At 43.2% G+C, this 14,067-nt stretch overlaps 1 long non-coding RNA gene and 1 pseudogene across 1 annotated transcript; both read right to left on the reverse strand.

The window, feature by feature from the left end:
• Positions 1 to 1,226: 1,226 nt before the first annotated feature.
• LOC143663087 (lys-63-specific deubiquitinase BRCC36 pseudogene) lies at positions 1,227 to 2,049 on the reverse strand (annotated as a pseudogene).
• Positions 2,050 to 5,822: 3,773 nt separating this feature from the next.
• LOC143663095 (uncharacterized) lies at positions 5,823 to 12,964 on the reverse strand. The gene is made up of 3 exons (XR_013165801.1): positions 12,828 to 12,964; positions 7,276 to 7,347; positions 5,823 to 5,919 (listed from the first exon to the last, which is right to left on the reverse strand). It is a non-coding gene; the product is annotated as an uncharacterized LOC143663095 (long non-coding RNA).
• Between the last annotated feature and the right edge of the window lie 1,103 nt (positions 12,965 to 14,067).

Raw genomic sequence — 14,067 nt, forward strand, 5'->3', positions numbered from 1 at the left:
TTCATTGCAGAGTAGCATTCTGTGTTGTGGTTGTAACAGTTTGTTTAACCATCCATAACAGTGTTTGCCATTCATCTGGTGAAGGACATTTGGGTTGTTTTCAGTTTTTAGCTACTGTGAATAAAGCTCCAATGAACATTCATGTGCAGGATTCTGTGCAGACTATAGGTTTTCATTTCTCTGGGATTAATGTCCAGGAGTGCGACTGCCTAACAGTATGTTAAGTGTGTGTTTAACATAATTAGAAAATTTCCAACTATTTTCCAGAGTGACTTTACCATTTTTACAGTCCCATCAGCAATGTATGAAAGATGGAGTTTGTCCATATACCAACAGCCCTGGGTATTAGCATTATTTTTAATTCAGCCATTCTGATAAGTACATAGTGATATCATTATGGCTTTAATTTGCATATCCCTGATGAGTACTTATATTCAGCACCTTTTCAAGTTCTTACTTCCCACCTATATGTCCTCTTCAGTGCAATTTCTTTTAATGCCTTTTGCACTTTTTCTAACTGGATTTTTTTTTTATTGTTGTGTTTTGAGTATTCTTTATATATTCTAGATCAGTGAGCTACATAATGTGCAAATGATTTCTCTCAATATGTAACTTGTCTTTTACTCTTAAGTGTTTTCAGAGCGAAAGTTTTAAATTTAAATGGTCTAATACATCAACTTTTTTTCTTTTATGGATTGTGCTTTAGGGGTAAAGTCCAAGAACTCATTGCCTAACCCTATATCCAAAAGGTTTTCTTCCATGATTTTTTCTAAAAACTTTATAGTTTTATGCCTTACATTTAAGTCCATGATCCACGATGAGTTAGCTTTTGTATAAGGTGTAAGGTTTAGGTTGAGGTTCATTTTTTTGCCGGTGGATGTCCAATTGCTCCAGCACAAAGGATAGCCTTTTCAACAAATGTGTTTTCGCATTTGTTTCAACTTTTTTTGAAAAAGTTATCTTTCCTCTGTTGAATTGCTTTTGCATCTTTGTCAAAATCAGATGGACGTATTTGTATGGGTCTGTTTTCAGCTTCTTTATTCTGTTCAGTTGATCTCTGTTTCTGTCCCTCTGCCAGCACCACACAATCTTGATTACTGTAGCTTTATAGTAACTCTTAAAATTGGGTAATGTGAGTCTTCCAACTTTATTCTTCTTCAGAATTGATTTAGGTTAATTAATCTTACATCTTGATATTTTCATCTTTCCCCATTTTGTCTCCTGCCTTATTCTAGGGAAGAAAGTTCTTGCATAAGTTCTTCCTTTTCTTGTTGCAACTCTTGCAAATGTTGTTGGTTTTGCTCCAGTCTGTCCTCCAGTCACTGGAGGAGAAGCCTGCTGACTGTGGACATCTGACTGCACAGATTCTTGGTAAACACTGAGCCATTATGGATCTTGGTTACTGAGTCCAGATGTGTAAGGCTGTGGCTCCTCCTATATGCATCCTCCTAGCACAGGATCTTGGGCAGCTCTACTGCTGATTCAAGGCACACTTTCCCAATGGTGATATGAGGTACAGTATGGATTGGGGTTTCAATTCTTTCATACTCTGAGCTCTTTTGGGCCTGTATGGATTGGAAACAAGTGTAGAGAACCCAGCCAGTTTTTGTGTTTTTATCTTCTTTGAAACAGGAAAAAATAAGTCCTACAAAGCCTTGCTCCATCATCTGGTACATGGCTTGGGTGCGAACACTGACGTGTGAAGTCCAAGAAGTTGTACGAGGATGGGAATGATACCAGCCCACAACTCTCATGGGGCAAACTGTTAGTTCAGCCAACCTCTCTGCCTCTGTTGAAGCTGCAGACAGCTGCTCTGGAGAAATTTCCACTGGGTCCTTCCTCTTATCAGAACGTCGCAAGATGACAGAATGAATGTGAACAATTTTCACAGTGTCAACCTTTTCAGCAAGTGTGCGTATTTCTGTTCCTGTATATGCAAATTTTGAGTCACTCCTCCCCTATGCCCCTGTGCTCAGGGCATGGCTGAGACAAACCAGGATAGCGTCAGATTCGAGGTGCCTGCCCCGCCTGCACCACCTGCACCACCATCTTGGTCCTTTTCCCTTCACTTTTACATATTCAGCCAATGTTTATTGAGCATCTATCATGTACCTAGCATTGTGCTGATGCTGCAGATGAGCAATAGCCCCTTTCACAATGTGTACATTTCCACATCCAAAGGCTCCTCTCTCTCTCAGACTAGCTCCATCCATTAGCTGCCCAAGCAGAGAATGGGATGCAACTTCCTAACTCTCCCCCCCCCCCAATCCAGATAGGCACCACATCTTGTCCACGCTGCCTCCTCATATTATTTACACTGTTCCTCTTTCTACTGTTCTAGTCCACATCACCACCATCACATTTTTGAGGTCACAGTATCAGCCTTGCTTTTCCTCTCTGGTGCCATCCATCAAGGCTCCACATAGAAGCCAGGGTGACCCTTCTAAACACAGACCATGAAACACTCTTGCTTAAAACTCTTCAATGGCTCCCTTTTAATCTTAGCAGAAAGGACAGGCATCCCATGACCTGCTCTCTCCAGACTGATCACACATGACTCTCCCAAATCAAACCTGGCAGTTCAAGATGGATCGTTTCAAGTTTCCATGGCTTTGCTGGGTGCCTTGTCTTCCCTCTGTTGGAATTTACCCTTTCTACTAGAATCTACTTTTTTAAATTTTTTAGCGTATCCTTCTCTGTGAAGTCATTCTTGACTTTTCCCGCAGCAGAACTGACCTTTTTCCCCAGCTGTAGAAATAGCCCTGGAGAGAGAAAGTGACTACCCAGGGAGATCTGAGGCCAGCACTTGGAAAATGGTTCAGGGACAAGAAGAGACCATATGTGTCCTTTGGAGTTAAGGAGGGATGCGTGTCTGAGGAAGAGCTTAGTGGTTGTGGAAAGAGGGAGAGGACTGGGACAGTCAGAGATGAGAAGGGGAGGGCTTTAGTGGCCTTAGGTGAAGGAAGGTAGGGAAGAGCAGTCAGTACAAGGGTATGGGGGCTGGATCAAGGGTGAATATGCAGTCTAGGCTATGGAGGGGGATATGTATGGAGTAGGAGGAAGACCTCAGCCTGCCTTGATGTTGGGAGGGAGTGGAGAGTATGTCTCCTTGTCTGCAGAGCAGGTAATAACTAAAGGCTGCCACTGTGTGAGCTCAGCACCTCTCATTTAGCTTTCATGTTGTCTTTCAATGTAGGGATGTGCACCCCCATTTCTGGGAAATGGTAAAACCAGTTGCCTGAGTTAATTGTCTGACAAGTGGTAGAACCCAGAGTCCCTGACAGTAAACTCTGTAAACCAGAGCTGAGGTGGATTTTTCCGTATGTCATTTACCTCCTCATCTTAGGGCCAGGATTAGAGTTTGGCAAGACACCTAGGTTACGAAATTTAAGGAGGTACTTGCACAATCTTGAGAGTGAGAACTTTCTTGTCTCATGCTAGTCCTGGCCCAGTTTGGCTTCCTCCTCTACCTTGACCCTTCTCTTCTCTCTAACTCTTTCCCCCAGAGAAAAAGCAGCAGGCTGAGGTAGCTGCAGCCAAGTTTGGCTTTGCTCCTAACCAAGTCATTAAATTAATGACTCTACAGGTGAAATCAATCCAGTTAAAACTATTGCCCTCTCCTTCCCTGCTTCCCACTATGGAAGCCATCCATGCAATATTATCTGTTCTCACTCATCTTCTTGGTTCATGTACCCCCTCGGTTCATTTTCAGCCACTGTGGTGCCTGGCTCAGAGCTGGGGATAGAATTAGTGAAGGGGGAAGGAGCCCCCCTATCTACCCTCTGCCTTTTGGCCTAGAGTAGGTATTGTCAGAGGTCAGAGAAACAGAAGAACCTGCATGCATAGCTGGAGCCCAAGAGGGTTCAAGTCCTAGCAGTCTATTGCCTGATTGTGTTATTTGGCCAAGTTTCTAGGCCTCTCTGAGTTTTACTCACCTCCTCTGTGAAATGGGGAAAATAATTCTTCCTTACCCATCTTCCCAGACCCAGAGAGAATTGGAATATTCTTTGAAAGTTGGACAAGAATGAGGCAAAATTGGAATTAATAATTGCTAACACTTGTGTAGTACTTACCATGTGCATTTGTTCTACTATCTATCATCATCACCATCATCATCATCGTCATTCACATTTGGAAGTTTAGTAACTTGTCAAGGGCCACACAGCTAATAAATGGTAGAGCTGGGTTCAAATCCCATCAGTCCATCTCTAGATCTGTCCTGTTAACCATAGCATAATTTGTTTCTTCTGTCTGTCTTTTTTCTAGTTATTTCTAGACATTAACAAACAATGTTCTGTTGCTTATTAAGCACTAGGCCCCTAAAAATACATATTTTTTATTTTACCCTCCCAAGATGATGGAAATTATTCGCCAATTTTGCAGATGAGAAAATTGAGACTTAAAAAGAAACATATAGCTAGTAAGTGGAGAGTCAAGACTCAAATCTGTTTGTCTTGTTTCAAAATAATAATAGTATGACAATCACGATAATGTGCATACTAGTAAAAGTTACTAGCTAGACACCGCACTTAGGGTCAAGATAACCCACATTCTCATCTTGGGCCGGCCTCTAATCTGTGTGTGACCTTTTGCAAGTCCCTCCCCTCTTGGGAGCTCACGTTGTGGTCTCTGGTTCTCTGGTCTCTCCAGCCTTGGCAGGTAATGATTCACCAGGGTTGGCCATTTGAGGGCAGCTGATTGCTTCAGATGCAAGCATTTGTTATCTGTACATTGGAAATATTTATGTGTCTCAACCTAGTTAGAGAACAGGCAAAATAATAATTAAAAAGCCATCCTGGAAAGGGAATTGCTGTTGGAAACAATTGTTTAGACAAAACACCATTTGTTCCCAGCGCTGCTCCCTGCCGGAATGGTGGGCCACTTGTTTCGGTGACAGATGCCTTTTGACTGGGGTTCTGGAGCATGAACAGTCACATGGGGTAGGGGTGGGGGACGGAGCTGTCCTACTTCTCAGCTGGCCTCTTAGGGAAATCCTGAGGTCTCCTGGAGATGGGATACTCTCCACCAGCCCTACAATCATGGAGGGTGGGGAGTAGTGTTCTGGGGGCAGGGATAACTCCTCAGTTACGATTTTGCCTTTGGTCAAAACTCAGAACAAGGTCCAGACATGCACAGTGACTTACTAAAGATCACCTAGCAAGATGGCAGCAGAGCCGGAACTAGTTCTTTCCATGGTGGCATGTGGTCTCCTGGATCAACTGTGATATCATCTCACCTTTAGTGTCTGGTTTCTGTCGGCCTACCATTGCACAAGCCTTGTCAGGTATTACTAACTCCTTGTGTCCTGCCACTGACCCTGATTGCCTGGTTCCCACCTGGCACTATCAGCCTCTGCCTGATGGAGGCTGACTCTGGATTGTGTGGCCAGGCAGGGTAAAGGGTCTTGAGTTAAGTACCCTTCTTTTTCTTGGTCATATGACTCTTGTGTTTAGTGGACGACTTCATTTGCTAGCACATTTTGACTTCAGATTCCTCATTTATAACATGGAGTAGTAATCTCTGTTCTCCATACCTCATTCACAAGGGTGCAGTGAGGATCAACTAAATGAAGAAATAAAAACTGCATGTAAATTAAAGAGTGATATAAAATGTTAATAATGGGCAACATCTTCCAAGCGGATTCTAAGTGTGTATTAATTGAGGTAACTAACACTTGCGGCTGTAACAACCTCCAAATCTCAGCAGATTAAACAGCAAAAGTTTATTTCGTGCCCATTATAGTCAGATGGTAGCTATTTTCCAACTAGACCTTCTTGAGGTCCTTCCCTTTCAGTCTCACTGAGAAGAGCAAGAGAAAGCATAGATGATGTCATGGTAGGCTTCGTGGCCATGCCTGGGAGTGGCACGCTTCACCTCCACCAATATTCCATTGGCCAGAACTCAGTTGCATGGCCCCTCCTGAGAATTGAGAAATGGAGTTGATCTGTGTGCCCACAAGGAAAATCAACTGGCATAGTAGACACATGGCATTTTCTTAGCCACAAAATGCCATGCATCTTGTTAATCCTCGTAACAATTCTCTAAATAATGTTATCTTTTTTTTAATTTTTCTAACGAGGAAATAGAGGCTCAGGGGTATCAAATGACCTACAGAAGACCCCAAAGTAAATGCGATGGTGGGACTCTGAATTCAGTCTCTGCTATGTTTTATTTATTTATTTGTTTGCTTGTTTGTTTGTTTTGTTTTGGGGATGCATGGTCCAGGAATCGAACTCGGGTCTCCCGCATGAAAAGTGGGCATTCTAACCGCTGAACTACCCATGCATTCTATGTTTTATTTTTAAATTATTTGTTTAGAGAACACTTCTAGTGCAGGCTGATCAGTTTCATTCATTTTATTTACTGAACACCTACTATGAGCACTGTGCTCTCTCATGACCATTCCTTGTCCTCTTCCTCCTGCCACTCTGTCCCCAGAAACTCTAAGTCCATCCAGTCTGTTGGGTTCAGCTTTAGACTGTTCCCTTTAGGAAATTTCCTCTGGCTATCTCCAAGGAATCACTTTTTTTCTGAACCTCTCTTATGCTGGCCTTAATTCCAGGAAATAGTGTGTAGGATGGAGTGAGATGCAGAGTGGAATCTTTTTCCAGGAAATAACAACTAAAGTTTACGTCTTAGAAAAAAGACACAAAGTCTCCACATTTTAAAGAGACCCACCAGGAGTCAAGGTAGCCACCTTCCCGCAGGGCTGGCCAAGATGGTCCTGGTTATGACAATCAGCCCCACTCTGTCGTCACCACCTGGAAGAGGAGGATTGGGAAGGAGATATTACCTCCCATCCTACTCCTCTGGGGAAAGAGGGAAAGTAGATAAGGAGCTCCAAGCAAAGGGCAGACAGTTTGTCTGTCTGTTTAGCTGCCTGGCCTGATCCTAGTGTAGCAAGAAAAGTATACTGGGGAGAAATGGGTAGTGGCTTGAACTGACAAAAAGGTCATGGACACTCCATGGTGACCAACATGGGCCTCAGATGTTTTCACAGGCCTCTGAGTTGGGAATCTGTAGAGATTAGATGAGATCAGGGACTATGGTCTTTCTGAGAGCCTCATGCAGGGAGGGGCATCAGGGGAATTGGTTGTGAGAACAGGTTGTAAGACCATATGGGACATGTCAGCCAATAATGAGGCAAATCCCAATGGGGAATGTCAGTGCATATGGGAGCTGCATGGATGGGGCAGAGCCTATGAAAGTCCCCCTCTCATATGGAGCCTAAACCAGGTCAGTAGCGAAGAACCAATCAGGAAAAGATAACCTCACCTGGAGCTCTCCACACTAGGAGTCCACTATTGCCTGCCTCCCTCTTCATACCCCAGTATGAGCAGTGGGTACCTGGAAGAGAGAAGAGGAGGTAAGTGCAAACAGACCTAGGAATTCCAGCTAAAGCCAGAAGTTTTAGTCTGGTCGAGTATGCTGGGGGTGGGGAGTAGGGGATGAAGGGGTGTGTGTGTGTGTGTGTGTGTGTGTGTGTATGTGTGTGTATGTATGTGTTTGTGTGTGTGTGCAGGAAAAGCTTTGAATCAAACATAAGAATAAAAAATTTAAGTAGATAGAATTGAGCACTAAAGAACCCAAATGAGGCTGTTTTAATAACCAAAAGTGACTGAAAAGTTATAGCCTCAGACTGAGAGTTTGTTAAGGCAGCCTGCTACCCAGCAGGAAAAGGGGGGGTTCAACAGAGCACAGTTGGTAGCAGTTATTGGAAAAATTAAACTATTACAGGTTTATACCCCCAGTGAACTGAGACACCACATTAAATCAGTTTCTTATTCACCCATTTGGCTACTGTTTGCAGAGTCTCTAGTCTTTGCCAGACACTGCTATTGGCATTAGTGACTCCAAGAAACTTGCCCTGGTGGGGAGACAGCCAAGTTAAAAAAAATGTAGCTGTTCAATGTGATAAACACTATGAGATAAGATGGAAGAGTATAATGGAGCATGGAGATGACAGGGACCTATTTGGGATTGTGTGTGTCAAAGGAGGGGTTGGGAAAGTTTTCTATGGTCTTGAAGGCTGAGTGGGGGTTGACTAAGCAGCTGTATTAGGAAAGGGTGTCCACAAAGGCACAAAGCCATGAAAAAATGGGACACATTAGGGGAACTGTGAGTAGTTTGAGCAAAGCATAAGAGGTGTTCATTATGATAATTTTGCTTACTTTTTCACTTTTTTTCCTTTGCCCAACTAGACTGTAAGCTCCTTCATGATGAGTAACATTGGCATACAAATGTAATAATGAACTGCTGTCTTTCACAGAAGGTAATCAAGCAGAAGTTGCATGATTCTCAGGGCTTGCGGAATCCTGCAGTGAGAGTGAGGTAGATGGGTCTGGATGTGGCCTAGGGCCACTGTGTAGCCCTTAGTTTCCTCTTCTGTAAGTAATAAAGTTGCCCAAATGATCTCTAGCTTGAAATAGACAGAATTTAGAATTTTGGGGACAAGACTAGTGGGTTGAAAGTAAGAAGTCTTGTCCCCTAGTCCCAGCTCTGCCATTGGCTAATTGTGTGACCTGCCCTTTCCCCTCCAGGCCTTGGTTTCACTCTCTGTACGGGGCAGGAGTAGCACACTAGATCTCCAAGGTCTCTTTTAGCTCCAACCTTCTATGCTTTCTATGCTGAATTCAGTTGACCTTGTCCTGGCCTGTTGTCCTTGCTCAGGGAGACCTCGTTTTACTCAGTATTCTTCAGACACATTTTCAAACTCTATAGGGTTGGGGAGAAAGATTAGGGCCAGAGAGGGTATTTGAGTGAGGCAATGAATATTTATAACAGATGCTCCCACCAGAGGACACATTAAGTCTTGCAGCATAACAAAACTGAATTACCATGAAATAAACTTTCTTAATTAAACCAATTAAATTTCTTCCCAGTATGTAATTTAGAAACTCTGATAAACCCTGGTTGAAAAGGTTTGTTTTAGCCTTAAGCTGGCTGAGAAAGCAGGAACATCTGGCTGGTGGTAGAAAGGCCTGTTTAGGCTCCAGGCCATGGAGGCAGCACTGTGGAGCTATCCTTGGTGCTGAAACAGCCACTACCTCATGGTCTCGGACACAGGCAGGCCAGGCCCAGTGGTGCTTAGGAGATTCGTTATTTGAGGACAGTGTGTTCCACTCTAGGCAAGGTGCACTTTTCTCTTTCCTCTGCTTGACAGCAGCCCCTCAAAAGTTAGCCATATATTTTCCCACCACAGATCTATTAACGTTCGAAAAAGATGCTGAGCATTTTCTCTTGTTTATGGAATCCTGGACTCCATGAATGACCAGGTCCAACCCTCTCATTAAAAGTGTTAGGAAACTGGGCTTCAGAGAGTTGAACTGACATGACCAAGGAGCATACAACTTGTAAGTGACAGAACTGAACTCAAGCCCACGTATCTGACTAAATTCAGTGCTCTTTTCACTAGGAAGTTCCTGTGGTCAGTGAAGCCTTTGAGGGCAGGGGCATGTCTTTTTTTTTTTTTTTTTTTTTTTTTAGGGAGGAAGGGAAGGAAAGACAGAGAAGGAAGGAAGGATGGAAGGAAGGAAGGGAGGAAGAAAGGGAAACATTTTTTAAACATTTTCTTGTTTTATTATATTTTGTTTGTTTGTTTGTTTTTTACATGGGCTGGGGCCGGGAATCGAACCGGGGTCCTCCGGCACGGCAGGCAAGCACTCTTGCCCGCTGAGCCACCGCGGCCCGCCAAGGGGCATGTCTTATTCATCTTCATTTTCATCTGGAAACCTAACCTAATACCTGGCAAACTGCTTTTGAACAAATGGATGCATGCATGCTCTTTCTGTTCCTCCTTATTCAAATAAACTCATGCCATACCAGATACCAATTACACTAACACTCTACTTTACATTTGTGAAGTTGTTACAGTTAATGAAGTCCCTTTCCATATGTTACCTAATTTGAGTTTCATAATAATTTCAGAAGCAGGTTATATTAGCTCTATTTTACAGCAAAGACTGGGAAACTGAGGTTTAGGGGTCTAGTAACTTGCCTGTGGTTACACAGAGAGTCAATGGAGAAGCTGGAGTAGTTGTCAGTTCTCCTGACTCCTAGCCATCAACTAGGGATGCACTCAGCACAGAGGGAGGCCAGAACAGAGAAAGGTAGGACATGCTTCCTGCCCTTGGCAAGCTCCATGTGGAAAAAGGGCACAGATGCCCAGTCAATAGGTAATGGAATGAAGTGATATAGACCAGAACTGATGAGTGGCACAGACAGTGATTGCTCTGACATTTCGGGAGAGAAGGTCACTCGGAAGACCTGTGGCGGATTAAGAAATCTTCAGAGAACCAATGGAAATTGATCTAGCACTGGAGGGTGAATTTGATTTTGGCAGTTAGAGGGAACACCATTCTCATGAATTCAAGTACTTTTAATGCTAGAAGAACTATAGAGATGATCACTTCTTATCCCTTCATTTCATAGACGGGCAAATGAAGTACAGAGAAATGAGAGGATTTATCCACCATTATGAAGCCATTTATGGCTAGATTTTGTGGGTAAACACTGGAATACAAGGGCAGGTGAGAAAGTCTTGCCCCCAGCGAGTTATCAGGTTTTTAGAAGGAGAGGCATGGAAACAAGGAGATTGATTTGAATGTCACAGAGGTAATGAAAAAGTCTGTGTGGGGTCCCAGAGCAATTGTAAAGGAGGAGGTACCCATTTCATAGAGTAGCACTCTCAACATTCAAAAGACTTCATTTAAACTGGTCAAGGTCAGTGAAGGTCAGGTACCAAAGGCTAAAACCTTTCTCCAAAATTCCGAAATCACTGATTAGAAGGAGTGTCTGTCCTTCTTTCCTCCTATTTGCTGCTTAAGCTGGAACAATGGAGGGAATCAGAAACAAAATCTGTAATCTAAATGTCTGTGTTCTAGTTGGCCTTAGGCTTCCTTGTTCTTCCCGTCTCTGATCATCAGTTGTTTCATTATAAACTGGGGGAGGCTACTTTGTCCTTGTCTTTTCAGGTTTGTGGGAATGATAAGAGGAAACACTTAAATGAAAACACTTCAATTATAAACTGATGAAGAAATACACATGCATATAAATTGTTATTATTCCTCTTGTATAGAGCTTGGTGCAGAAGGAAGAGTTCTAGATTATAGTTGAGTTACTCTTCTGGTTCCCTACTTCCTGTCTATTTAATGGGATGATACCCGCCCTGTCTACCTTGCAGAAGTGGTATAAAGTGAAAATATACCTATTGGAGTAAAATGATAGTGTGAACAAACAAAAAGTATTGCTGTATTCGTGGATGGAGATCACTGATTGACCAGAAGGCGAACTGGGCATTGTTTTCGTAGACTCACAATTTGTACCTTGAATTTATTTACAAAGAGCATTCATAATCATTTTCTTATCCAATCCCTTCATCAGTTTTGTGAGATGAGTTTTCTTGCCTCATCTCACAGCCAAGAAAATTGAGATTGAAAAACTTGAGGGAGTGTGAGTCCTGGCTAAATCTCACCATCACATCTCCTTTCTCTCTAGCCAACCTTAGTTTCTTATTGCCCAGAACTCTGCATGCAAATCAGTTTAGAAGACAGGCCAAAGTCATGTTCTCTTGGACTTCCTTGTCACATTAGAGGGCAGTGCTAGATTTCTCTCCCGTTTAGTACTTAGCACTGGGGATGCTTAGTAAAATATCTTTCTCAGAGATGAGTTGGAGATCTCACCTGCATGGGGTGCCCCTTCAAATGAGTAAACTGAGCCACCTGCACCTTCTTTTTTGTTTAAAGGTTTCCAGATGGGGGATGCACAGCTGGCACACTCCTTAGGCATTCTTTCAGCTATTCAGTCTCTCTCAGCCAAGATATGCTCTCCTTTGTTCCTGATCAGTTGAGGACTGTCCTTCCCATAATGCAGGCAAGAACCTATAGATTGTTGTCCACTTCTCGGTTTAATCCCTTCTCTGCTAAAACCTTCTAGTAGCTGGATCTAATCCAACTCCCCATGTGTGTCCCCTTCCCCATAAAAATTCTAAGGAGGTGAGGAAAATCATTCTATCTGGATGTTTGGAGACATAATTGAATTATGTTTTGTTAGACAGTTCACTACAAAGAATCTCTTCCACGCTGTGGCCATGGAAAGTTGGGAGAGTGTCAATCTGGAGCTCCCAGTGGGGCCTGAATAGATAGAATCCAGGAAGTGGAGCTCGGCTGAGTTTTCTCTCATCAGGGGCAGGATTTGGGTTTGAAGAATACAGATCCAATTAGAAGGGGAAGGGATTATCAGTACCAGAACTGGCCCAGCACAGGAAACACTAATGCCTGCCTCTTGGGAAGTGATTATTGGCAGGAGATTATCCTTCAAAGGGAAGCCCAGGAAGTGTCTCTTTCAGGTTGCTTTCCTGATCCCAGGTTAGGTTGGGGAAGTTTCTTCTCTGGACTTCTCTCTGTTTCGTCCTGATCACATTGTGTTGTTATCATCTGTGTTAGTGACTGTCTTCCCCCAAATAGATTGGGAGCTCCCCCAAGGCTGGTTGGTTCATCTTTGTATCCAGCTCTCAGCACAGGGCTTGGTACATAGGTTTAGCATTATGTCTAGGTGTCTGGGTTCTACCACTCACTAGCCTGAAGATCCTGGGCTCATCACTTAACCTCCCTGGGTCTTAATTTCCTCATCTCTAAAGTAGTAGTAATAATAGCAATTATCTCAGAGGTTAGTTATAAGGGTTAAAAATGTAAAGCATTTAGAACAGTGCCTAGTACAGAGTAAGTGTTATGTAAAGTTTGGGTATTATTGTTTGAATCCTGATTTCTGTATTTTGGGTTTTCACTTTAAAGCAGATCTACCTGCCTTAGGAGGTAAGTTTCCATTACCTTCTGCCTAGCTGTGGACATGAGTTCAGGGGTCTGGGGTTGAAGGGCAGGGCAGGCCAAAGAAGACTGCTTGGGAAGTTTGATTGTGTTCCAAAATCTGACCAAAAGTCTTCGTGTTTATTCTGTTACATGAAATACAATTAAACTGACTCCTCCTTTCTCTACCCCTAGCCTGCTCATGTCACAACCATCACCAGGGTCCAGAGAATACAAAGTGGCTTTAGTGTTCTATATGTGGCAACAGGAAGCCCCTCTGAAGACTAATCTGCATCAGCTTTGGCTGGTCTGTGTTGAGTGGCCTGGGTAGAAGGGGAGGCTGGAGGGCAGCCAGTGGAGAAGGCTAGGCAGAAAGTACCAGAATGCTTCCAAATGGGAAGGTTATGGGTAGAATAGTCCCACGGGATATGCATAAAGATCTTATAAAAGTGTCTGGCACTGTAGAAATGTTTGCTAAATAAATTCCTAATCAATCTGTTGAGGGAGGAGTCCTGGAATGGCTTTTGGAGTCAGGCAAATTTGGATTCCAGTCTTGGCTCTGCTACTTGTTAGTTGTATTACCTTTGAGAAAGTCACTTGCCATTTTAATCCTCAGTTTCCCCTTCCAAAAAAGAGGGAGGGGTTTAAAATCAATGTCTTCAAATTAAACTAAAATAAGCATCCTTAAATGAAAGCAAATTCTCAGACTTCACCCTCCAAGACTTTAATTCACTGGGACTGGGAGGAGGTCTAGGAATCTATGCTTCTAACAAGCAACCAGCAGTGGTGATGCATGGTCCACAGTTTATATGCACAAGTTGGTTATTCCTGGATTTATATGCTATATGTCTATAATTTTCTCAAGAATGTGTTGCAAATATGACCATTGCAGATCTTAAAACTCTTTCATGACACCTGTTGCTTTAGGATAAAGTCACACCTTTTTAGCCTGGCCTGAGCTCTGGTCCCCAGCTCTGTCTGTGGACTCATCTCTCTCATTTCATGTCCATTCCACCCTCCAGCTATACACAGGACTGCTTGCAGCATGTCTATTTCCCACTTCCACACCTCTGCTCAAGCTGTTCTCCCTAACTGGGGCATTCTTCCCTTTTTCTTTCTTTCAAGGCCTTGCTCAGTTTTATTCCTTCTGAAAATATCCCAAAACCACTCCAGCCACAAGGATTCTATTCTCTGAGCGATAGAAGCTCTGACACCGGTACCACTTACTGCTCCTGGGCAGACTGACTTGTATGGTTATTTATTT

The sequence above is a fragment of the Tamandua tetradactyla genome, chromosome 2, assembly GCF_023851605.1.
Source record: "Tamandua tetradactyla isolate mTamTet1 chromosome 2, mTamTet1.pri, whole genome shotgun sequence".
In the NCBI taxonomy this organism is placed as follows: Eukaryota; Metazoa; Chordata; class Mammalia; order Pilosa; family Myrmecophagidae; genus Tamandua; species Tamandua tetradactyla.